Source organism: Seriola aureovittata, chromosome 18 (assembly GCF_021018895.1).
Source record: "Seriola aureovittata isolate HTS-2021-v1 ecotype China chromosome 18, ASM2101889v1, whole genome shotgun sequence".
NCBI lineage: Eukaryota > Metazoa > Chordata > Actinopteri > Carangiformes > Carangidae > Seriola > Seriola aureovittata.
In genome coordinates, this window is record NC_079381.1 from 23,830,787 (window position 1) to 23,857,925 (window position 27,139).

At 43.6% G+C, this 27,139-nt stretch overlaps 1 long non-coding RNA gene across 2 annotated transcripts in view; it reads right to left on the reverse strand.

The window, feature by feature from the left end:
- The window catches only part of LOC130186438 (uncharacterized), a 54,611-nt gene that overhangs the window by 25,524 nt on the left and 1,948 nt on the right, over positions 1-27,139 (reverse strand). For both annotated transcript variants that reach the window (XR_008830285.1, XR_008830284.1), the window contains exons 2-4: positions 16,667-16,833; positions 14,900-15,015; positions 2,723-2,778 (exon numbers count right to left, since the gene is read on the reverse strand). This is a non-coding gene — a long non-coding RNA (uncharacterized LOC130186438). The remainder of the gene's footprint in view (positions 1-2,722; positions 2,779-14,899; positions 15,016-16,666; positions 16,834-27,139) is intronic.

The window sequence follows — 27,139 nt, forward strand, 5'->3', positions numbered from 1 at the left end:
CTTTTTAATAACTGTCTGAGCGATACAGCAGCTCTGAACCCGAAGCCTTTCAGTCATCATCCACCTCGGCCGGTGACGAACAGTTACTCTCGTTTCTTTAACTAAAGCTGCTTAGAAAAAGTTATTCAAACTACACTGGGAAAAAAACAAGATAAGGAATTATAGCTCACAAAACAACACAAAAAAACTCTATATTTTTGTAAAATATGTGAAATCAGTTCACATCTGTATCTCCACAAATCCTCATTCAAGTGCACTATTTTTATTTAAGATAAGATAATAAGAAATGTGAAGCCGGGTCTGGACGACCTTCTCCTCCTGGTGTTTGTTTCCAGGCTCGGTTCTGGGAGCGTTGTTGTGCCGGCTGTTTATGGAGATACTTTTATTAAAGTTTGTTGTGTGGAGCCGCGGTGACCGAGCTGAGAGTTTAATCTGTGGCTGTGACGCCGGCAGGAGGGGGGAGTGGGCGGAGGGTACGAGGGTCGTCCACTTCACAACTTTAACGCGGCTCCACGGTCCCACTTCATCGCCTGAGTAAAGTTTACCGGCAGAGTTTTGGCTTCGAGCTGTTTATTTAAAATTCAAATGAAGACATGAAGGCACTTCGGTCTGAAGGAGAGCGGCTCTCATCTGACGCCAGTCAAACTGTACGTGTGAATTTATGCACAGAAACCTCAGACCTGTTCGTGGGAGTTTCAGGACGCTGCTGCCGTCGTCTTCTGAGAATGTTCTCTTCTTCTGAGAATTTGAATAGACTCTCCACCAGACGTTCGCTCATCTTAATTGATGTATTAATTATGTATAATCTATTTAGTCTTTATTGCCTCTTCTTCCTCTCTCCGCTCTCTTTTGTCAGCCGCTCACAGATGTCTTTTTTTTTCTCCTGCAGCTTCTGACACGACAGACACCATCAGACAAATGATTCACTCCACTGGAAGATGGGCGCGATTTTTTAATAGGCCACCATTAAGAGCACTGCCCACACCCTGTGATGTTCTTCTCCCCCATGGGACCTTACGTGGGAGCTATTAATTCTGCCTCACTGTGGAAAGCCATTGTGCTGCTGTCTGTCACTGCGACTGGTTCCATTCAGAGTAGGTAAACGCACCGCAGGAGCCAGAATGCTGCCGTGGTATAAACCTGCAGACACACCGGCTACATCACACACACACACACACACACACACACACACACACACACACACACACACACACACACACACACACACACACACACACACCGCTGCCGACTCTCAGCTCACGTCAGACGCACTCACACTTTAAACGTGGACTGTGGCGCCTTGGTCGGTGGGTATACTGTGTACATGTTTGTTCTGGTACAAGATCATGTGACAGGTGGAGCTCCTGGTGGGTTTGTGGCGTCGTCCGCCTCCAGAACTCCTGCGGTTACTGAGCCATGCTCCTCCCAGACCGTCTAAAGAGACTAAAGAAGTCTGCGCAGTTTGCCGGAAGCTATTCTCACGGTCGATAACTTAGTGATATATTAATATTTGGTGTCGGGAGTTTGGGGAAGTAGTGATCGGCAAGCCAACCGGGTCGACATTAAACCTTTAGCCAACAAGTCCTCCCACCTGAACAACCGTACAGGTCATGAGAAGTGTCTCCCCTAAGAATAATGACCATGCAGAGTGTACCCACAGCAGCGTACCAGACCTTCGTCGCCATGGCTACTGTCGTGGTTTGGTTAGGTTTAGGAAAAGATGGTGATTTGGGAGTGAACTGAAATCACAGTTTTAAAGCTCCATCCAGTGTAAAGGTCTGTGTCCATGTGTAGTGTGATTATAGATCAGCTCTAGCTTCTATATTAATACTGTGAAAGTATCAAAGCCTCAGTCCACAGAGAAATGCACACAGCCTGTATTCAGAAACTGAGCCTTAAAACCAGCCGTCAGGACTTCTGGAACTTTGTGATGTCACAATGAAGCAGTCACCAAGCCCCGCCCACCTGGACCCACCATCCAAACCTTGCAGGATTTTGAGTGTTTTTACCTGAAATCTGCTTTATTTTTATTGGATCACTCAGAAAACAGTCAGCCAATCAGAAGAGAGGCTCAGAGCCTCCTCTCTTCTGATTGGCTGACTGACCTGTTGTTACTAGAGCTCCAGAGAGAAGCCTGAGAGAGGAGATGTAAAACTACACTGAGATGGTTTTTATATCTTCTGATGAATCAACACTTCAAATAAAACACAGAAGAAGAAGATATGGAGCTTCAAGGATCTCAGTCTTAAAACATCTGCAGTTTGGCTCAGAATCAATTATTCTTAAAGCCCTAGAAATTATATTTAAATATCTAATTGCTGCGATTCCACTGGAATGAAATGAAAATAAAAATTCACACATTTTAAATTCTGGTGTGATCAGGCCTATAGCTGCCTTCGATTGATATATCTGCAGCTATTTGTAGGTCAGTGCATGTTAAACCTTCCTGTCCAGAGGTGGGAATACTGCAGTTTTAACTCCGCCTGTGTGTGGTGCAGCTGATAGACGCTGCGTTTCAGCTCAAACTGTGTGTACAGTAAATGTGAGGAGGCGAAACGGCCGATTCACCTCCTCACACAGACGTGACAGAGTTCTATGAACCACAGATGAACAAATGTTCTATGCAGAAGCCGTGGTATTAGATTCACACACACACACACACACACACACACACACACACACACACACACACACACACACACACATCACGCTTCCCACAAACCTCGACTCTCCGTCTCCCACACTCTTGTAATTTGCCAGCTGCTCTTTGGACCCTTCCTGGAACAAAAAGACAGAAATCGCAGGTCAAAGGCAACAACAATTCACACTGGATGTTTCTTCCCTCTGTGAAGTCTGAGTGCTTCTAACCAGAAAATGCTCTCACCACTTCCATTTGCCTGTTGTTTTTTTATTATTATTATCCCTGCTTTCACATTACATAATATTTCAGTCAATTTCCAGGAGGGAAAAAAAAAGGAGCTTTTGTTGAAGAACTCTTCACACATATAACATGCTTTGTATGCAAATGAGATGGGCTTTCATCTGTGCAGCACGAGAGAGGGGTTGGTGTTTGCATACGGTCCCACGTCACAGTGTTAATGATCATCACTGTGGTTTTATATCTACCTTGTTGCACTAAAAGACGCGGCTGTTCTGACCATTTATTTATGTTATGTGCGTCCTCATAGCTTCACTCCTCAGGCCATATGCAGCTACTTATGTGCTGTTGTGTGTGTGTGTGTGTGTGTGTCTGTGTGTGTGTGTGTGTGTGTCCAGCGACATGACTATTGCTGCTCAACAAAATACCAAATATTACAGGGGTTCTTCTGCTTAAATGACATAAATATCGTTAAATATCCCGACTGTTAGTTTTCTAGTACGAGTCAAAGTCCAAAAACAGCAACAGAAAACTATAGACAAGTAATATAAATGTTAATTTCTTCATTTATATAAATACATATAATCCAGCCGATAATAAATAACAATTTAACTTAAAGATGATTACAAAAAAGTTTCCTCCAGCAATTGCAGTTCCAGCACAACATCGTTCTGTATAATGAAGGTCATTTCTGGGAGTTGTGGCGGAGGAGCATCGCTGTTCACTTCGTTATCTTTGATTGATTATCAGTTCGAGCCTCTTTTTAGGAGCATTCTCTAATAAAATCAGCTCATAAATTTTTTTTCTCCTGAAAATGCAAAGGAGGTTTTAAACCTGAGTAATGTCTGCAGGGTTCCTCTGACGACGCCCCCAACAGCCTCCAACCAGAGGGGCGGAGCAGCTGTTATGGCGTCTGGGAGGCCAAGTCACTCATTGCTGCTTCCATCCGTCCATCCACCCATCCATCCATCTATCCATCCATCCGTCCATCCATCTATCATCCACCCATCCGTCCATCCATCCATCCATCCATCCATCCATCCATCCGTCCATCCGTCCATCCGTCCATCCATCCATCCATCTATCATCCACCCATCCGTCCATCCGTCCATCCATCCATCTATCATCCACCCATCCGTCCATCCGTCCATCCATCCATCCATCCATCCATCTGTCCATCCATCCACCCACCCATCCATCATCCATCCATCCGTCCATCCATCCATCCATCCATCTATCATCCATCCATCCGTCCATCCACCCATCCATCATCCATCCATCCATCCATCCATCCATCCATCCATCCGTCATCCATCCGTCCATCCATCCATCCATCCATCCGTCATCCATCCGTCCATCCACCCATCCGTCCATCCATCCACCCATCCATCCATCCATCCACTCACCCGTCCATCCATACATCCATCTATCATCCACCCATCCGTCCATCCATCCATCCATCCACCCATCCAACCATCCATCCATCCACCCATCCAACCATCCATCCATCCATCCATCCATCCATCCATCCACCCACCTCACTGGTAAATCGAGAGCTTTGCCTTCTGGTTCACCCAGAGCTGATCCGCCTGTCGGTCTCCCACTCGATGTAGCTTAATGTAAAGCTTAAATTCTGTGAGAGTGCTGTGATAAAGGAAGGCGGCTCACATGAGCATTTTAACATTGTGATGAGTTCAGAGCCTCGAACATCAGAGGACAGCGTTTACTGGTTATTTCATTCATGGCAGTTGAAGGAAAATGTCCAACTTCTTTCTTAGTAGTTTCTCCACATATCAGACGGATCAGTAAAGTTTGGAGGAACGGGTTTCCCACCTTCCTAAACCATCTGCACACCTGCAGCGTGTGTCAGCTGAGAGGAGGAAGGGTTGGACGCACACGCTGCACATGCATCTGTCTCTTTACACCAGTGTAAAAGCCCGCTGAGACAGATGTTGAGAAGCTGAAGCAGAGCAGAAGGCGTCCCATCTGCAGCTCTGCCAGAGAGAGCCGCTCAACTTTAATGTGGCCTCCTGTTCTTGTGAATGAAGTGAGAAAATCACTGGGCCAGTTCTAATGTGTTGCATAAATAAATGAGAATGAAGAGCTGGTCACCGAAAGCATCTGAATAAATAATAAACAAGCAGGACTGACAGTGTCTCCGTCTGTCCTCACTGAGACAGAGCAGCAGTAAAGTCATCACCATCGCGGATGTAATATCAATGATTACACGGACCGCTGCACATCACAAATACACCGTGCTGAAATCAATAAGTGACGTGTAAACAGACAGATGTGCTGCGTGCCTTCAAAGAACATCTGTGTCTCCGTTTCACAGCTGATCCCGCTCTTTAAGACGTGTCAATATCCGAGTCTCCTCACGAGATCAGAACCTACCTGTGTCTAAGCAGCTGCACGTCCAAGTCATAAATAAATCACAGCAGCGTGAGACCGTCCCCGTGTGCAGATGAATTATGCTGCGTATTAAACCCGAGTTAAAGCTGCGTTAAAGCAGTTTTTTGGGTTCAGACCGATTGGTAACACACGCACAGTATCAGGTGTCGCGGCCTCCAGGTGAACCAGGAAGAGAAGCAGCTGCTGATGGATGTAGCACAGGTCTGTTACAGTGACACTGAAACCTGCAGCGTGGTGGAAGGTCGCAGAGGAAACAGCTCTTCCAGTAGTTTTTTAAAAATGGCTGAATGTGCACGAAAGACACACGGGTGAGAGAGTCGGCGCAGCAGGTGGAGGCGTTACAGCCGCCAAACACACACGTGAACGTCCAATCAGAAGACAGAACAGGTGACTTCACACCTCACTGAATGTCAGGATTAAATCACCTGCACATTTCTCTTTTTTATCTTTCACATATATTTATATATTTTTATAATATTTCTTCTAGAGCTGCTCAGTTAATAGAAATGAGCTGCAGCTTCTTTTGATGAAGGTAAAATGTGTCTCATTGTTGTGCATCGTTAGCATTAGCATTGTTAGCACCATCAGTGTTGTGGTGCTGCAGAGGCGGCGTGACCTGCAGATCATGTTCTCCAGACGTAGAGGAACGTGTTTGTTCGGTTTAAGAACCGACAAAAATCACATCATCAAAATTTTTTTAATTTTTCAGTAAAAATTTAATTATTTCAACTGAAATCGTAATATCTGTCAAGATACTCTCAATATGATTATTTCTTTGCATATCACGCAGCCATAATTTCTTCACATTATTAGCGTAAAATTTAGTTTTTTCTATTTATATTTAAATTAACTGTCCTGCTGCTGTTTTTTTTTTTTTTTGCCATTTTTTCTTCTTCTGTTTATTTTTATGAACCAAAACATCAAAGCAAATTCCTCATATGTGAAAACTTAGTTGGAACTAAACCTGATTCTGATTGTTGCTGTATTTTCAACATTCAGGCAGTTTAGTTTCTACAGAGAAAAGGTGAAGTCATGTTTATTTTCGCACCACAAACTTTCCATGTTGGACAGACACGAACTCAGAAAACACCATAAACCTCTGTCTCACATTATATGTATCATCTTCCATTAAAACGCAAACGCAACCACGAGAGAGAAAACACGCAAAAATAAAACTGACTTCAGCCGAGTGATTGTGTTTGATACACACACTCTGCAACAACAACACACACTCTGTGAGAGCCGTTTGCAATCAGCCTGTGGCCACTAACCAGGATCTATGATGTGTGTGTGTGTGTGTTCACGTCTGGCCACTGCTCGTCCATTGGCCGTCATCCACACAGATAAAGATATTTTATGGACTGGTAGACGACCCAGCACCGCGCACCGAGAACCGGCTGATCATGGGAAGAATTAAAGAGACGGATCCACAGACGATTACCCTCCTCAGCGTTACCTCCACCAACACAGTGGAGCAGATCTCCATAACAACACAGAGGACGGTTTAGGGCCAAATGTAGAGCAATTACCCAGCCACAACACCACAATGCACTCCGCTGCAGTTTCAGGCTAATATTCCTGCTGCAGCTGAGAAAAGCTGTGAAATGTGCAAATGCATGAAGAAATAAAGCAACATGAAAAATGATCAGAAATATCCATTCATTACTGAGACTGCTGACCGAGCTCGCGGAGGCACACAGCGAAGAAAATCACTGAGGAATAGATTCAATCTCCCTTTATCTTCCCTCAGCCCGTTATCTTTTCTCATCTTTACAATCTATTTCTCTCCCACCGCTCCGTCTCTTTGAGTTATTCTTTCATCGCAGCGATCATTGATAAGCTGCTGTAATGTAAAGTTTCCTCCTGGTTCTCGCTACTCAACCTAAACCCTCCCTGCTCCTCATCAGGCTGTTTAACCAACTATCCTCATGGTTACGGTCGAGGGAGCCACTGGTGCGGCCAGAGAGAGAGAGAGAGAGAGAGAGAGAGAGAGAGAGAGAGAGAGAGAGGTGGAACGACCACAAAGAGACAAAGTGAGTACGAAAAGATGCAAAATGAGGACGAAGCCGCACGAAATGACCATAAAGACACAAAAACAAAGGAAACACACAGTGATCCAGACGGTACAGATGACCTCACAGAGATGCCAAATGGTGCAAAAAAAAATGTAATGTAAATTGAGCACAAAAATATACAGAACGTTTACAAAAAGATTCAAAATGACAATAAAAATATACAAAATTATGCAAAAAAGGTGCAAATTGGGAACAAAAATACACAAAATGTCTCCAAAAAGATGCAAAATGCCCAAGAAGAGATGGTAAATTATGGAATCAAAATGCAAAATGACAAGAATACACAAAATGTCAATGAAAACCACAAAGAGATGCACGGATGTAGAATATTTAAAGTTACAAATAGCACCAAATAAAAGTACAAATAAAACTCTGCCCCCCTCCCCCCTCTGCTGTTTCCCGCCTGCCCCAGGGGGGTGGGGGGAGGTTGGCGGGTGGGGGGCCTTCACACAGCTGAAGGTGCGTTTTCCATCTTGCTCTGCAGGATTATATGTTTTGTAATAATCTCTTCAAAATGTAAAAATCCATTTTTTAGCAGCATGAATTTCCCTCACGCAGCACATTCCCCTCGCAGCTGTAATGGATGTGCGCACAATGCAAAGAAAGTCGTGGGAGACACACAGCGGCGTTGACCATTTCCATTTAATTACCTCGGCTTTTGAGTGAAGGGTACAAGCTGGCATTTCCGCGGCTTTCAAAGAGCAGAGCGGAGCAGGCCGGGGAGCTGCAGCGCTGCATTCATAAAGACAGCTTTATTGTGTGCTGGCTTTTCTCTGTCTAAAAGGTGAGGCTGATTAGAGGCTTGTGGTGACCTGCTGTCAGCGCACAGCCGGCCGACGGCTGCCTCTCCACTCCACCGTGAGTGTTTGTGTGGCGAGTATCTCAGTGTTCTGGGTCCATGTAAACGCTTATCAGTTCAATTTTAACCATTCAAAAAACAGCTGACTGATTGCTGAACTTCCTGCCTCCTCTGACTGTTGTTTACCGTCATGACTGAGGCTGCTCCAACATCACAGTCATTTTCACCCTTGATTTCAAACAGTGGGAGAGAAAAGCAGCTGCTGCGCCGAACACTGGAGTCACAGCACAGTCAAATCTGAACACACACACACACACACACACACACGAGTGACTTCCACTTTCAGAGGAAATCATTATCTCCAATATCCGTCACAAATAAACGTCCGTAAACTCGCTTAGAAATCAGGGAAGAGAAGACGCTGCAGAACCTGCTGATGCTGAGCTTTTCTTCAACCCACTGACAGTTTGTCTGTGAATCCATCAGTGACGCTGCACACCAGCTGCTCATAGTCAATACAGCACATTTACACAAAAAGTTGCTTCCCAAAAGCATAACTCAGTGAATCCATGACAAAGTTTCCTGTTTAAATCTGCTCATATGAAGAGCTGCAGGGATGATGTATGTTTGTAGACCAGGTGGTTCCCTCCAATAACAGCCAATGAGATTTCTCCGCTGTGTTTTGGATTATCAGAGAAAATAAAAAGAGTTTCTGATCCTGAGGTTTAGTTCAGCAGGATCATCTTCACTAACGAACATCACTGTATGATGTTTGAAGCCTCAATACAACCAGCAGGAGAAACAAGCTAATGCTAGGCTATAAACCAGCTACACCAGGGTCACATGACTTCAACACCAGGGTCACGTGACTTCAACACCAGGGTCACATGACTTCACCGTCACCACGACTAAACTTCAGCTTGTAGTTTGATTCAGCTCTGACTCGTCTACTGAAGCTTTTCCTCTGAGAGTTAGAGACAGTTTGTAGAGACACAACCAGGCTGTAAAGGTGGACTGGAGAGTTAACCAGGCTGTAAAGGTGGACTGGAGAGTTAACCAGGCTGTAAAGGTGGACTGGTGAGTTAACCAGGCTGTAAAGGTGGACTGGAGAGTTAACCAGGCTGTAAAGGTGGACTGGTGAGTTAACCAGGCTGTAAAGGTGGACTGGTGAGTTAACGAGGCTGTAAAGGTGGACTGGTGAGTTAACCAGGCTGTAAAGGTGGACTGGTGAGTTAACCAGGCTGTAAAGGTGGACTGGTGAGTTAACGAGGCTGTAAAGGTGGACTGGAGAGTTAACCAGGCTATAAAAGTGGACTGGAGAATTAACCAGGCTGTAAAGGTGGACTGGAGAGTTAACCAGGCTGTAAAGGTGGACTGGCGAGTAGATCAGTTTTCATGTTCAACATGACGACGTTTAACGTCCCTGACGACCTCTGTGTCTCGTTTAGACACTCGTTAGCGACCGACACATAAAAGCTTCAGGAATCAGGGCTGGAGTATTTACTGACTATTTTTATGTCCTAGAATAAAACGTGAAAATGTCTGGAGCTTGTGTTAAACACAGACCTGAAGTCAGTCACCAACCAAAAACACATTCAGAAAAGCTGACTTCAGGTTGAGGAACAGGAAGTGATAAAATGCAGCTAATATCTGAGTTTTAGGAATAAACATTTCATTTAAAAACGCCTCTTCTACGAGTTTTATGTTGACTTGTTTGAAAACTTTATAAAAGGATCTTAAATTTTAGATATCGGGTCCAAGGAAAAGAGTCGTCATCCACCAGCTGATGATCCATGAAGAAGACAAAGAATAAAGAGGATTCATTGTTCTTATACTGCAAGTTACAGCTCGTCAGTCCTAGTGCTATAAGTGAGTTCTGTCTGTTTCACTGATGTTTTAATAGAAAAGATTTTCAGGTGGAGGACCAGCGCAGACGTTTGGGAAACGTTTCTCTCTCTCCGGTGAATCCGCTTCTCCAAATCCACCAGATAAAATGATTTTCTAATAAATTCTCAGAGACAGAAACTAAAGAGCAGCGTCTGAGGTCACACACAGCGCGGTCAGTCTGGAGGCAGGAGGAGCGCCGGCTGCAGCTCGGCCCGAGGCTACGGTGAGGAGAGAGAGCAGAGAGGTGTCAGATCGATACCTGACGCCTGACGGACAGAGCTGTGGGAGGCTGGAGGAGGAGGAGGAGGAAGAGGAGGAGGAGGAGGAGGTGTGCACACTTCACTCTCACCCGCGGTGGACGTGAGTCAGTCGTCATTAGATCGGCGGTGATGGGCGAGGAGGTGAGGGAGCTGGAAGACGGAGGCACAAAGGTTTTGATGGAGGCAAGAGGAGAGGGAGAGACGTGGACGAGCTGGATCACTTTCCACTGGGAGAAGTTTCTTTTCTCTTCGTGTCAGTTTCCATCTGAACGTTGCACAAAGTTTCCAGCAGCATCAGTAAAAGAAAATTCTAATTAATGCACATTTTTACCCTCTGCTGTTTTCCAATCCTGTCTACATATTACAGATCTTGTTGGGGAATCTGCTCACCATTTTTTTTCCCAGCCTGCCGTCCTGGAACATATATATTACATCTCCTCCATTTATTCATGACCGTTCTGCGTCCACTCCCGTGTCGACCCGCGAGAGGAGGAAACAAGTCATTCTGAATCAACGTGTGCAGCGGAGAAGAGATCACTGCGCTGTCATGCTCCCTTCACTCCCCGGGAGGAAACAAGGAATATAAAGAAAAGTGAAATAATCCTGTCACAGAGGTTTGTGTCATGTGTCTGTAGGTGTGCACGTGGCATCATGTTTATCTGTTCAACCTGAAAACATCAGAGCGGAGAGTGAAGGAGGACGTTCGTTCACCTCCAGGTTCAGAGAAGTCAGACGTAGAAATAACAGATCAGTGTGAGGCTCCCTGCTGCTATGGGTTTGGGTTTAATGACATTTCTCCTCGCTAGCATGTAACAGCAAGACAAAGAGTCCGCAGCCATGTTAGCGACCGCGTCAGCTCAGGACGAGCCTGAAGACAAAGACCGGACAAACCAAACATAAAAACACACTCGCCAACACACTGATCAGTAACCACTGGAGCTCTGGAAGAAGACAACCCCACGACTCTACAGAGAGAACTCCACCCGTCACATGTTCTTGTACCGAAACAAACATGGAGGCCAAACTGCAGCTTGTTCTGTTTCTGTTCAAAAAAGAGGGAAAAATGCTCCGAGTCTGGATGAAGAGGCGAGTATGACATCACTGACCGTTCACCGGTGTCAGTCTCAAACATCGAGCACGTTTAAAAACAGAAGACTGAAGATTACAGTCTCAACACATCAGACCTGGTCCAACTGGGTCCCATCAGTTGTCTCATCAAAGTCATAGTTATCACCCCACTTTAAAGCTGCTCCAGTGTAAAGGTCTGTGTCCATGTGTAGTGTGATTATAGATCAGCTCTAGCTTCTATATTAATACTGTGAAAGTATCAAAGCCTCAGTCCACAGAGAAATGCACACAGCCTGTATTCAGAAACTGAGCCTTAAAACCAGCCGTCAGGACTTCTGGAACTTTGTGATGTCACAACAAAGCAGTCACCAAGCCCCGCCCACCTGGACCCACCATCCAAACCTTGCAGGATTTGGTTTCTCTGAGTGTTTTTACCTGAAATCTGCTATATTTTTATTGGATCACTGAGAACAGTCAGCCAATCAGAAGAGAGGCTCAGAGCCTCCTCTCTTCTGATTGGCTCACAGACCTGTTGTTACTAGAGCTGCAGAGAGAAGCCTGAGAGAGGAGATGTAAAACTACACTGAGATGGTTTTTATATCTTCTGATGGATCGACACTTCAAATAAAACACAGAAGAAGAGGAAAATATGGAGCTTTAAAACAAGCCGTCAGGAATCCTGTAACTTTGTGATGTCACAGAACAGCCCACCTCACAGCTCTGTCAGACTGACTCTTGTTTTGCTCGTCTTGTTCCAAGGTTCAAATTTCTCTGAATAATTGAAACATCTGAATGAAGATGTGACGTCTGGTGCAGTCAGATCTGTTTTACACATCTGTTTTATTTTTGAAAAAATGGCAGAAGACACGGACAAAAGATATCATCCTTCATATCAGAGAAGGCCTGTGTGTATTTATAAGACTGTGTTCAGGTCTTAGAGGCTTGTTGGAGATTCAGCTGCTTCCCTCCCCCGTCCTCCCACAGCAAACATCCGATGAGGTTTAGGGGGTTTCTCCTGTGGGCCATTGACAGGGAGCAGCCCCGCTGTATCTACTGGTTTAAGTCTTAAGTGAACCCTGCTGATTGCTATTATCTCTGCATTAAATGTCCTAAATGTGCCGAGCTGCCCTGAGGGAGGCACACACGGTTTATCATTAAATATTTCCCATTAACTCTTCTCCAGGAGAAGGTTGAAGGGCCGATATATAAAACACAGATCACATATTCAATCCCTGGGTAACTACTGCTGAATCATTAATGCTGAGGTGCAGTGAGTTTGAGCTGAGGGTCTCTCAAGTCCCGCCAGTGTGACTCCAGTCACTGATCCCTCTGAATACTGCATGTCTATATTCTCATTTATTCTCATTTACCTCATTTATATTCTCTCCTCTCGGCCTGTTCTCTCTCTGCACTTGTGTCCCACATTCTGCACATACACAAAGTCTGATTTATAGTCGTGAATAAAAAATACACTTTCGCCGACCTCACGGGCGAATGTATAGTGTTTAGGTTGGCAGTCAAACTTTCCGCTGCGCAGGAAACTTTTCTGTGTATTAATATTTATTAAATCTGCTTAAATCGTCATTATACCGGCTCGTCCCATTATCTACTGCTTTCATTAACCTCGCCTCATAAGGAGCTGGAGGAAGATGCAATATGACAAGACAATAAGAGAAGTGGTGACGGAGGAAAGGAGTAGAAAATTGTGCCGGTAAGATAATGCAGCCAAACTTAATAAGCTCCCATTAATATTAATATACGTTCTGTGGTTCATTGACACCTACACAGCCACATTTATGAGACAGAAGGAGATATTCATAAAAAAATATGATCCTTTCATCAATCCACAGGCTTTAATCCATCATATTCTCCTCTTTATTCGGGACACGGTGTTCTTGTTTGCGTATTGGAGATGCATCGACACCTGCATGTGCATATGTCTCTTATCATAACTGCCTGGTAAAAGCAAGTGGCTCTGTTTGCGTGACAACTGTGCAAACACAGTAACAACTGCAGGAGCCATTACGGCACTGTCTGGATTTCATTCGTGAGTTTTTGATTCACTTTTCAACGAGCGCCGTGTCCTCGCCGGGTTCATCTGCAAACAGTAGAAAGACGCGGCGCTGAGGATTGACGAGGAAGCTCCTGAGTGACCGACACGTCTCCCGGGAATCAAAGTCACGTCGTTATCTGCCTAATTTGTCAAAAAGGGTTCAAAGTCCACTGTGTCAGGCAAATGTCCTCTTTACTCCGGTATCATCATGGCTGATCAAAAATCCTGAGTTTAATTTTAGAATGAACTGTGGCGGAGAGGTGAGATCCATCTGCTTCATGTTCTCACCTGCAGGATCAAAGGACTTTAGCTCAGTGTTTAACTGCGTTTACTGCTTCCATGCTCCCGTCATACGTTCAGCTTTAAACATGTGACTCGGTGCTGGTTGATTGGTTGAAGCGACGTGTATCAGCATCAGAAAGTACAGTTTAAAACTCAAGATCAAAATCAGGATGAAGAAGTACTTAATTATCCCTTGTGGGGGACTGTGCTCAGAGTTACTGCCACAGCGCCTTAATAAAACATGCTAACAGCATCGTTACAACAGCAGACGCATGCCAAATTTCCAAATTTCAGTGTGTAAAATACAGAAGTTCATACATATTTTCAACAAATTAACTTGGATTAAAATGCAGTGGAAACAACCGAGCACTCGAAGGACACTCACACAGCGCAGAACTTCACCAAGAGCAATGTCAAACAACATACACCAGACTTCAGAGAAAAAAAATTCTAATTCATACTAAATGATCCAGATCTTTAATGGACTCCTCCCTCGTCCTCCATCCGTCCCTGCACCAAGTTCAGTGGAAAGTGGCTCAGTACTTTTTTGCCGACAAACAAATAGACTAGAGGCGAGAATATAAACAACTAGAACACCACCATTGTTATCTGGATCTGCACCAAATTACACAGTCATAGATCTCAACACCAAAACACGTCTGATTTCTGACATCAAGATCCAAACATTATTTCCTGAGAAAGTGACAAACAAAAAATGTGAAGGAGGGCGACACAACCCAACTGTGTCTGCACCGAAATTGAATGGATTCCTCCCTGAACCCTCGTTCAATGCTGCCGACAAACCAACAAACAAACAGACACGAAAAACCTGAACATTTTACTCGCCGATGTTCATGTTTTTGTTCCAACAGAAGCATCGAAACAGTGAATAGAAGCATTTAGTTGCTGCTGTTAAAGAACTTGTCAGGGGATGGAACAGGTGAGTTTTTGTGATGGTTCAGTTCACACTGAGACTCTAAGCCAGAAGGTAAGAGCTCAGATTCAGAGTGCGGTCATTCACTGTCTGTGAGCTCAGACCTGTTGTTTACAGACTGAGGAAAATGACACTGAGCTGAGATTCAACTCTAACTGGACAGTATCGAGGTGTGAGGACAACTGCAGAGCTCACACAACCCTGGGGAGGGGCGCTTGTGTCGTTAGGCAGGTACTGTAGTAAATACTCACAAAATCCATTCGATGTCATGCCGCACACACAGCCGGGAGGGTTTTCCACACGGAGCTGGTGATGTCTCTGAGGAGCCGGAGGTCGCTCTGCCCGTCACTCACTCTTCCTTCACTCCCTGGTAAAAATGGAAGATGATTTAGTGACGATAAAATGCAGAAAACGTCTGTTGTTTAACAATCAAGTCATTTGGATGAATGGTCACAGTCAAACTTCCTGAGGCTTGTGTACAGTTACAAATGTGATTCTCCCCTTTGAACATAGTGATGATGTTACACTGAAAAATATTTCCACCGATATGAAAGTAAAACATCAAAAAGTAAAAATCACATTTAATTATCATTATTATTCTTTGGACTTCCCTCCCATCTGCCTGCAGCTTGTTTGGTTTGACTTCCTGGTTCAGGCGTACGGTGGCCCAGACGGGTCAACACAATGCAAAAGCCACAGTGGTTTAGAGGACTGATGAGCAGCGGTGTATCTATACTATCGGTCCAGGTTGCTGGGGGACTATTGATACTTTTGTATTCGTGTTGTGGCTTTTGTGTTTGTGTTATGGCTTTTGTATTTAAGTTGTGGCTTTTGTATTTGTGTTATAGCTTTTGTATTTAAGTTGTGGCTTTTGCATTTGTGTTGTGGCTTTTGTGTTTGTGTTATGGCTTTTGTATTTAAGTTGTGGCTTTTGTATTTGTGTTATAGCTTTTGTATTTGTATTGTGGCTTTTGCATTTGTGTTGTGGCTTTTGCATTTGTGTTGTGGCTTTTGTATTTGTGTTGTGGCTTTTGTGTTTGTGTTATGGCTTTTGTATTTGTGTTGTGGCTTTTGTATTTGTGTTGTGGCTTTTGTGTTTGTGTTATGGCTTTTGTATTTAAGTTGTGGCTTTTGTATTTGTGTTATAGCTTTTGTATTTGTGTTGTGGCTTTTGTGTTTGTGTTGTGGCTTTTGTATTTGTGTTGACACATCTGGGCCACCTTACAGGAGCCAATAGGGAAGGGCATCAGGAAAGGACGTACAGACCATTTAAGTGGCTTTAAAAACCTCAACCAGTTTGTTTTTTTTATTTTGCCTATTAACAAAATATATTTACTGCTGCAGTTGTATAGAAACATGATTTCTAGGAAACAGGCTGCATGAGGAGAGTAACTGGAAATAAAAACTATTATTACAAAGATAATCCACACACAGTTATATATTTCCCAGGATTATAAACACAACATTTCAGTCAGATTGTCCTCGTCAGTCAGTGAATACTTCTCTCGTCCTCTCTGCTTTGGCAGCAGAAACAGTCTTTAAACAGACATTAATTTCTCTTTTTATCGGCTTCACATTTTCTTCACAGTTTGTTCTTCCTCACATTTGGAATTTATCTCTAGTGTCTCTACAGCTTCTTCTTGCATGACTCTTTACGTCTCACTCTGTTTAATACCACAGAATTTACTTGCGGGTATTAAATGCTTCATTCAATGACGCCGACAACAGAGATAAAGCCGGAGTTGAGAGAGCGAGGTGAACCGGCTTCAGGTTAACCAGGACAGCCAGTGTCAGGCTCAGTGACGCAGGTAAACCCCACGAGACTGAGCTGAACTCGCTTCATGAAACACGTCTTCACGACACACACGAACCACTGAACTGGCGTCCTGCGTTTCCAGCCGTCGCACCGGACCAACAGAGCTGCAGCTCCTCAGTTAAAACCGAGGCCAACAGTTGAGCGGTGAAATGATTTTTATTTGGTTATTGTTTAGAGGTGACCCGGCCGAGACATTACTCACCGCCTCGCGTGCAGCTCCAGTTTTTACGACCTCTATCTGTCTCTTCCCAAACTTGGACTGAAGGTGTATGAAAGAGGATGAATAATGAGCTGCAGCTCGTTCCACTGCTGTTTGGAGAACGTCATCAGCCTTGGCTCCGCTCTGCCTCCGCACACCACTGAGATGAACTGTAGAGAGAAGCCACAAACAGCAGTTAGTCAAGTCTAATACATCAGTTTGAAACCATGAGCGTGTCCGTGATAATGTTCCTGTTCTGTGTCAAACCAACTGTCGCTTTTTTTTTTAGGATTTGTGCTCATTTATTACCGTTAGTATTTCTTATTAGGCATTACGAATTTCCATCTTCAAACTGATGTGCCCCCAATGCTTCATGTGCATATCTTCTGCAGCCTGCTGCTTTAGAGGAGCGGCACCTTTTTTATTCCAGTTCCAGTGTTGGTGCACATATAATAACTTCTCACTGTGCTCCGTCGTCGCCATCTTGGCAGTGTCTGACTCCGCCCCTATGTCCCTGCTAATCCAAAAATGGTCAAAGAGGAGTGGCGTGAGTGGAGCTGAGACTTTGGTGGATGTCCATTTGTGGCAAGCGTACGCTCACCCACCTGTCACTCAAAGAGGCCACGCCCTCAATCCTCCATAACTGTAGTCCTTAATAAAATGTAAACAGGTGAGTTATAGAAACAGGTGTCATGAAGGAGGAGATTAGCTCCAGAGACCAAAACAGTTTTTGTACCAGGCTGTAAACATGTTTATTTCTGCTGTAAAGTTGGACATTTTAACATGAGAGTCTATGGGGACTGACTCACTGTTGGAGCCAGACTCTAGTGGTCGTTAGAGGAACTGCAGCTTCTGCTGCTGCTCGGTTTGAACAGTTCACATAATATTTTCTCAGTGAGCATGAGCTGTATGTACGAACTTCCACAATATAAATGGCCACTTATGTGCATAGCATACTGTTTTGCACATGTACACATTATGCACTTCACTTGTCTCCTCCCGTCCTGATTATTGTAAGTCACAGTCCCGTGGTCTCGGCTCCACTAGTCTTTTAACTCATAAACAACACAGGTCATACATCTCACCGGTGTTGGCCAGCTCCACATTTCTTACCCACAGAGTGCAGAATTGATTTTAAAATTCTCTTAATTACCTATAAAGAGCTACACAGGCTGGCCTCATTTTATATCCCTGAATTACTGTGTCCCCTGACCACGGTGAGATCACTGAGGTCTCCTGACCAAGGCCTCCCAGCCGTCCTGACATCTCGGTTTAAAGCCAAGTGTCACCTTTCTCTAATTATAAAAACACAGACAGGCGACAGTTTTAAGAAGCTGTTAAAACACTTTTTTTTCTTTTTATTTCCTGTGTGTTTTTCATGAGTGTTCGCACTTTGCAGCATCTTGTAACTCTGGTTTCGAAAGGTGCAAATCATCATTTCAAGTTTAAGTTTGAGAGAAGATGATGTAACCCTAACTCTGTTTCCCACAGCACTGTACAACAATGAACACACAACTATGACAAGCCGAAATATGAACATGAAAATACGACTCGGAGCCTGACACAATGAAGGGGAAGCGGATCGAGCCGCCCTGTTTCAGGCTGACACGGCGGCGAGCGCCAGGGATCTGTATCCAGGATCTCCTGCATCCAGGAGGCGGAGGAGTGAAGTCAATGTGAACATTATTGTTATGTAGTATTCAAATTAAGAGTCAGTTTCCCAGAAGAAAACTTTTTGCATCATACACTGTTTATTTGGCAGCGTTATAGAGGTCGTCATCGCCTCGCTTCCTGGATGTGATGCTCATCTCACTTTAATCTTGTTCATCTCTTCCAAGTGAGATTGATGTCATGGGAAAAGCAGATCAATATCCATGTTCCCCTTGGGAGGGAGATTAATGTGGGACGAGAAGCCGCTTGAAAGGCAGTTAAGTAGAACACTTCCCCCGAAGGAGATCATTCACATCTTAATTAGCTGCTAATGGGACAGAAAGTGACATAATGTGTGTTGCCCGTGTTCGTATGTTCAAATGTGTGCATGTGTGTGCTCGTGTCATATTACATCATATTAATAAGATTGAAAATCCCTGTAGGACGTCTCAAGTGGGCTACAAAGAAGCTCCGGTCTCTGAGAACCATGAATTAATGATGCTGGTTCACAGCTCAAGTGTTAAATGATGATAATGTTAGTGTTGCGCTCTGCATGAGCCGCAGCCAACTACACATCACAATCCCATGGAGGTGTTTAACTCGCTCACGTAGCTTCGTTTGCAGCTAAGTTCAGTGGTTTCATTTTACTGATCAATAATCACCTTCATTACCCATCACAGTCCTCCTTTAGTATCTGGTTGTGCCCGCCCTGTAGCAGTAATCGAGCAGTGTGGTTCTGCAGCTCCTCAACGCTGAGGGACAGTTTCAACAAAACTAAGATTCAAAGGTTTATTTGTCACATACACAAACAACTGGTGCAGTGAAATGCACTGTCACATGCTTTTCAGGCACAAATAGCTTAAATAAACAAGGATTTGAAATAATAAATATAAAGGATAAAGGTTTGAGTTATAAAGGATTATAAAAAAAAGTCAAAAATTATAAGTGTAATCTATAAAAATGCAGAATCACACATCGTAATCGCTTATATGGCAAATCATCACACAACTTCTCAGAGTCATAACTCAGTCAAATCTGAACACACAGACACTAAACACATTTCTTCTGATTCAGTATTAATTACACTTTCCGGGGATGTCATTATCAATGATGTAGATTGTGAAAAAACATCCATGAATCCACCTGTATAACTGACTCCTCTGTAAACTTTTACTTTACTTACTATGCAGACGACGCACAACTATACCTGTCGTTCCCGCCAGACGACCCAACGGTCTCTGTGACAGATCCACACGGATGAAGGAACGCCACCTTCAGCTAAACCTCCCCAAGACTGGACTCTCAGTCATCCCGGCCAATCAGTCTCTCCGTCACAAGATCTATATCGAAATCGCCTACCCCAGTCAAGGTCTGGAGAAACCTAAGCGTCATGTTTGATGACCACTTAACAACATGTGAAGAATCAGGCCTTACCTGACTCAGTGCACAGCCCAACTTCTGGTCCAGACCATAGTTGTCTCATCGACCTCTACTGGCCTTCAGAGTGACTTCTGACTTGAATTCAATCATTCAGCCTTTTATGGCTCCTTCTCAGACACTGTGTTCCTCCAAGGAACGTCGTCTCAGTCCAGTTATGGTCTGTGGTTTGAAGATTCTTGAGTCTTAAAGAATCTGTTGGTGACTCATCTCTTCTGAGAGCACCTCCTCTCCTAACACCTCTACCGCCTCTAACAAGCCTAACTAACACTGACTATGCACTAACGGTAAACGGATGTAGTACTTCGCACTAACACCCAGGTGCTTTAGTGAGGTCCCTCGCTTGTCACATTGGAAAGAAGCAGGGTTCTTGACACATACACTGTAGGTAATTTGCCTTGCGTTGGACTAAACACTCGAACTATTTTAAATTGCGACAAGGGGGAGCCGACTCCGAAAAGCCCCCGCTCCAGACCCGCAGAGGACATTACACAACCGTGTTAACACCGTATGTAAATTGTCAATACCTCCATGCACCCTGACACTATTTTTACACCGTGATTCTAATTCTGCTCTGAACTCACCTGCATAACAGATTACCAAACAGCTTCCTGTTTCCTGTGGAAATGAAAAGCGCTGCCACGTACGTCTCTGAAGTGGCCCACTCAGAGATACACAGCACTCCACGGTATTGTCAGTGTGAATGTGAGTCATATGCTTATACAACATCCAGTCTTAGAGGATCATTAGTGTGTAAAAGGGGATGAGAAGGGACTGTCTTCCTGCCTTTGTGAGCGTCAGTGTTGCTCTGCTCTCCGCAGGCCTGAGCTCGGAGCTGCCGGGGCAAAGCGGCAAAAAGAAAAACCCCGACTGAGCTCCGACTCAACAGATCGGGCCGCGGAGAAGGAGTGGGAGGACACTCCATTGTTTTTGAAAACAGTTTGTCAGCCTGTGTGAGTCAGCTGCTCCTGTCATGTAACGGTTAAAAAAAAAAGAAAAGCTTTGTGTTTTTCCTGCACTGAGGCGCTGTTTATGAAGGTGATTAACACCGATTAGTGCTCTGGGGAGAGGATGAATGGCATCACACATCTCTGCGATGGAGGGCAGCTGTTTAACCGGCTGTCCTATTTCCACAGCACTGAGAGCGCACGCAGCGGGAAGCTGTAGGTAAAAATAATGTTCTGCCAATATATAAAAAGAACACTGATTTGTAGTAATGATAACAGCTTGGCGCCACTTCCTCACCACTGCCAGTGCATATTAATCTGTGTGTGTGTGTGTGTGTGTGTGTGTGTGTGTGTGTGTGTGTCCATTTGGATGAGTTATTTACATTAATATGAATCCTTCAGTTTCCAGCATTTATTATGTGCTCCAGATTTCCTGTGAGCACCTAAATCAGATTAAACCAGATCAAAAGGTTAATTGAGGGTGACATCATAGCTTGTTAGAGCAGAGGAGACATGTAATAACGCTGTCTGCTGATATTTTACACCACAACTTAATCCTTGATTGTACCTCCTTATCCACGAGTCCCGACCTCCAGCAGCTGTTGCTCTGAAAGTCAACACCGACTGCTGATCTACACGATGTCAAGTGTGCAAGAGAAACGCCATCTCTCCAAGAAAGCATGTTTATATAGGTGCTACTGCGCTGAAGCCCCACGAGGACTGGATTTATGTCTCCGGAGGAGATGGGGTGATTTGGCAGTGATTTTAATCCTGCCATTTTTTACCCCCCACCACAGAAGAAGAGATCACAGCTGCAATGACCTACTGTTTTTATGTGAACTGGCGTCTCCTCCTGTGATTTAAATCCCACCCAAAGCAACATCCTTCTATCCTGTTCTTTATTTAGCCTGTATTTGTTTCCTGACATTTTTGACAAACTAGCACCATTAAAAGTAGCTGAATTAGCTATTAGCACTTCCTGTTTGCGATGTAGCCGCAGATGTTCCGACGAGTATCCCTGGGTTACTGAGATACTGAAGAAAACTTCAAAAGATCTGTGTCTGATTTCTAATCGGATTCATGGACGTTTGTTCGCGATGGACGATACTCTTGCGACGCTATTATGACATCATAGTTAGGTTTTGTTGCTAGGCGACATGTAGTAGCCGTAGAAGTGATGACAGGCGCGAGGGGAAAAGTGTCGGTGACGAGAGACAGAGGAAGTAGAAGTTGAGGATGTACTTACTTTAACCCAAATCGCCGTCTTACCGAAACCTTACCAAGTCATGACCGTTATTATAGTAACCACGGCGACAAAGGTCGTATCCGAGGCTTGGAACGACCAACCTGTGTGGTCCTTCAGGTTGGACGAGTTGTTGGTCAATAACTATTCGATTTATGACCATGAATCCCCCTTGACTTTAGGATCCTCCGTACTTTCCCTCTAGCGCCACCAAGAGGTTGTTATTTCTGGTTTTGATTAAAATGTCAACAGCTATTGGATGGATTGTAATAAAATTTGGTCAACACTCAATTTGTGAATACTCTTAATACTTTATTTATTTATTCATACTGAACACGTCTGGTTTTGTGAGAAGACGTATTTACTGTAATTAAAATTCAGCAAACCTATCTCCTATCTGTCTAACCTATATCTTCAAAGTGTTCCTCAACTAAACCACACATGAGATTCAAGATGTGCCACCATCCATCCATCCCACCTCCCTGTGACTTGTGCACAATACAAACACATAGAACATTGCACGAGAACATAATCTAGGCAGCAATCACAATGTAATTTGGAAAACAAATAAGCAGTATATAAATGTAATTTCCAGCAGACGTGGTTGGCGAGAGAGATACTGTATGTGAGGTAGTATAGTAATCACAGACAATTTCCTCCTCTCCCTTTCGGCAGAAAAACACTCAGACAGAAAGAGATGAAAGCATCTGTCACTCAAAAGGAAATAACCACCGCCCCCCCCCCCATGAAGAAGATGAAGATACACCGAGTGGATTAGTGAGATTTACAGGTGCTAGCAGGTGGACTAGCTGGGGCTAGCTGTCTCCCTCTGTTTCCAGTGTTTGTGCTAAGCTAAGCTAACAGGCTACAGCTTCATATTCACATGAGAGTGGAATCGATCTGAACATCTGATGCATTTCCCAAAATATCAAACTATTTCTTTTAGTTAAAAATCTGGATGCTTCTTTCACTCCTGCATTCACAGACGTAACCACAAACCAAAACTTCTGTTTGACTTTTAAATTTATTTTTCTGCAGAAAAACAGAAGGACAACATCAGATAAGACGAATGAAACCAGATTAAAAAAGATAAGCAACGTACGACAGAAAAGGAAAGTATGAGCAGCAGTGACAGTCTGTGACTCAACGAGGAGGGTTTAACAAAGCAGGTCACAGAGTCACAACAACTGAATAAATACTAGGGAATAAATAATCAAAAAATATTACAATAAGATAATTATAAAGTCTTATGTCTTAATCTTCTGAAAAAGTGGTATTCAGGTTTCTAAATTAGCCTCTGGTGCTAAAGAGACCTGTAACACTGTGAATGCCTCAGAGAATGGGAGGTAAATTTCTGATTTTCACAAGTGATGTTCTTGTTGTTTACTCAAAGTGAGTACTAACTTTAGGAAAAGAGACTTGTAAAAGTGTGCAGACGCACTCCACTTTTGGCAGCTCTTCAATAAAATGTGTTATTTGTTTTCTCTCCAGCATTAATCATCAAAGACGATTAATTTATCTCCAAAGAGCTTGTTTGCCTCCGTTTGTGAACTTGCTTTTTGGCCCGTTTCCATTTTTCCTCCCACCTCATTCATCAGTTTTACCAACGCTTCTCTACTTCCTTCTTCTTGTACTTTATGTCCAGCATGTGCTTTTTCCCCGTGGGATGAATGTTTGTGGAGCAGTCTGATGGACCATATAGGGCAGAAGTGAGAGACTGAGAGGGAGAGGTTGAGATGGCAGCGTGGAGGCAACAGGTGCATTCAGGTAGTTTAGCCACTTGCCAGGTTTAACCAAATATGGAGAAAATCTGCATGAGGAAATGCATGCGCACGCACACACACACACACGCACACACACACACACACACACACACACACACTTTGTCTTTTCCATCTTATTAATGCTAATGTTTTGGAGACTCATCACAAAACTGGAGAGCTTTCATCATTAGCAACAAATGCTCTCTGTCCAAGCAATTAGCTCAGTCCCCGAAGGTTGTATCTTACTAATTAAACTGGCAGCCAAACACTTGCGCTCGCCTCAGACCAGGCAGGCAATGAGCTACAGTATGAGCCAGATGGCAAACCGGGCAAAGCTGAAATCTAGGACTTCTCAGGTTTATTCGTTAGAGAAATTTGATTTGTTGTGCAGAAAAGAAAACAGTCTCACGCTAACGAGATTCATCTCAGGTCGACAACAGAATATATCTTTTACTTTAAGTCTGTGACATCAGAGAACAAGGGAATGATTTGTCCTACACGTTTCTACTGGAGGAACCAGGGTCCAAGTTCTGAGGAGGTCATTGGGTAGTACTGTCCTTCAGGGAGGGGCTTACAGAGCTGAATGTCACTGATTGGCCGAGTATGTGAACTTTTTCCGACAGCATCTGTAAAAACCTTGTTTTACTTGTAGATTGAGGCTGAATAAGCAGCAGGACGGAGCAGCCGGGAGATGACAACACGGCCCGTTTCTGCTGCGGGCAACAATTACACCAAGCGGCGACCTGAGATGAAACCTGGAAAATGAAACCAACACACAAGAACCAAAAAGTGCACTTCTTCCACTGGCCACTAGAGTCTGGCTCCAACAGTGAGTCAGTCATAGACTCCCATGTTAAAATGTCCAACTTTACAGCAGAAATAAAGATGTTTACAGCCTGGTACAAACTGTTTATAAACAAACAACAAACAACTGTTTATATAACTCACCTGTTTACATTTTATTAAGGACTAAAGTTATGGGTAATTGAGGGCGTGGCCTCTTTGAGTGACAGCAGGTGAGCGTATCTCTGCCACATGCACCGTAAAAACGTGCCCCTCCTCTTTACCCATTTTTGTATTAGCCGGCGTTCGGCAGAGTCAGTTTCTGGCAAGATGAGAAACCGCTCTTCAGAAACCTACAGGTGACGTCACGGACACCACGTCCATCTTTATTTACAGTCTATGTGCTACGCACATGTACAAATTAAAGTCCTCCAGCCTAAACGACAGTATAGGTCTGATATCACCCAGAGGAGCGACTGTGACTCTGTGAACCACGACACACACCTTCAACCTCTCACTGCAGTTTATATATATATATATATGTATGTAAGAAACTCAAAGCTGACCAGTGACGAACTGATCCGTGACATGTTGTTCTGAATGCAACATACATGTACATGAGTTCATCCTCAGTGTCCATAAGTGGATGTTTACAGACACCTCGATCTCCACCCTCCACACATTCAAACGACCCGCACATGCTGCATTTACTGCAATCGCAACCTCAAAACATTAATTACCTTTCGCCAACGTGTAAATACTGAATCACTGACTAATGAAAATGAACCTGCAGCAAATTCTGACTGATGACAGCGACCTCAAACGTTTCTCAGATCATTCTAAAGTCCATATATCAAGACAGATTTAATCAGTTCCCATGTGAACCACAAACAGGGACATGATCTGAGTGTCAAACTGGAAGTTCATACGTCTCAGTTAAGACCAAAGAATTGATAGAAGGTTCAAAGAAAACCGTGATCGCATTCACTGGTGGTGATATGAACATGAGGTGCTGAGTGGAGGAGGCGGCTTCTCTTGTAGTCACCATTCATTAGCTGGTTTATTATCAGAGACAGTGCACATTAATCAACATTACTGTAGACGCTGATTAAGACAGGGCAATTAGACATACAGGAGTAACAGTTAAAGCTGGGGTAGGCAGAAATCTAAATAAAAAAAAGAAATGAAATACAATAACAACAACAACAACAACAACAACAACAAGCAACACAGCTGCAGCCGAGAGCTAAAGTATTAGCAACATCAACACAGCCACTCGTCACCAGGAACATGACGTTAGCAGCTTGTTACCTGTCCAGAAGAGCTGCAACAACTTCCCATACACAAGTGCAATAAATGCACATGTAGTGAATTTACATATAAAAGAAAAATATATATGTAAAAGTGATATATGCAAGCTATTCAGAAATGGAACAATTTCATATTTTGACATACTGTATATCTCTACCCCATTTAAATATGTAGGTTACATACTTTTAGACATGTTACATATATATATATATACACATTCATATGTTTGGTGTTATATATCATTAACATATATGTGGTTGCAACATGTAATGCTACATAAAAATCCTTCATGAAGAAATGTTTTAATATATTTTTGCGATGGGTATTTCATGTTATAAATGTATATCTTCATATATCCAGAGCTATATATAAGATAATATTACATCCCTTTATATGTGACATATATGGCAACATCACTCTTGATGTAGGGCCATATATGTTATATATTACATTTCTGTATGGGGTTTTCTCATCTCTGAAACGCTTCACAGATATGACCATCTGAACGTGCACACACATCTGCATATGTAGAACAGCCAATAGGAACACTCTCTCTCTCTCTCTCTCTCTCTCTTTCTCTGAAAAGACCTGTGATTGGCCAAAGTCTCCCGTCACAGAAATTTGAAAACAGAACCAAGACAGGTGCAGACATCTAGTTTTCTCTCCGACCACTTGAATTCAGGTCATAGAGAGGCATTTGTAGTGGTAACAGGAATCATTTTTAGCCTGTTACCAGACACCTCCATGTTTGTTAGTCTTAAAAAATAATGTACACAAAAATAAAGAGGTTACTGTTCTCCAACGCTGCTGACTTCAGTCATAACCCTGGGAATACTCACGTTTTTTCTGCATGACAACACGTTTGTTGGTCTAAAGCTGAAATGGTGTGGACAGAAACAACTTCAAATTTAAGGAGCAACTTACTACAAAATGCGAGGATCCTAAAAATGCTTTGCACAGAGAGAAGCAGGAGACTCAGAGCTCTCCAGTGATGTAGAATCCATCAAAGTTGTGTGAGGGTCGAGTCCAGAACAAACCAAAGCCGCCAATAGATGTGTCAGTAATGAAAGTCCCATTTTAGCTGATATTGTACTTCAGTGGTTCAAATTCATAAACACCAGCTGATATGGAGCTGGGGCCCCGGGGCAGCTTCCTGTGTTGGAAGTTTTGTTGGTGTCTGCAATCATACAACCATCTTCGTAAACAACCAGAAAATAAGTTCACATCCGGACACAGCTTTAGTCTTGTTTCTTCTTCAGTTTACCCAAAGCTTACACAGATGTTCTCCTCTGGTGCACAGCTTCTTGCTTTACTCATTTCATTTGTCTAGTCTCTTCTAATT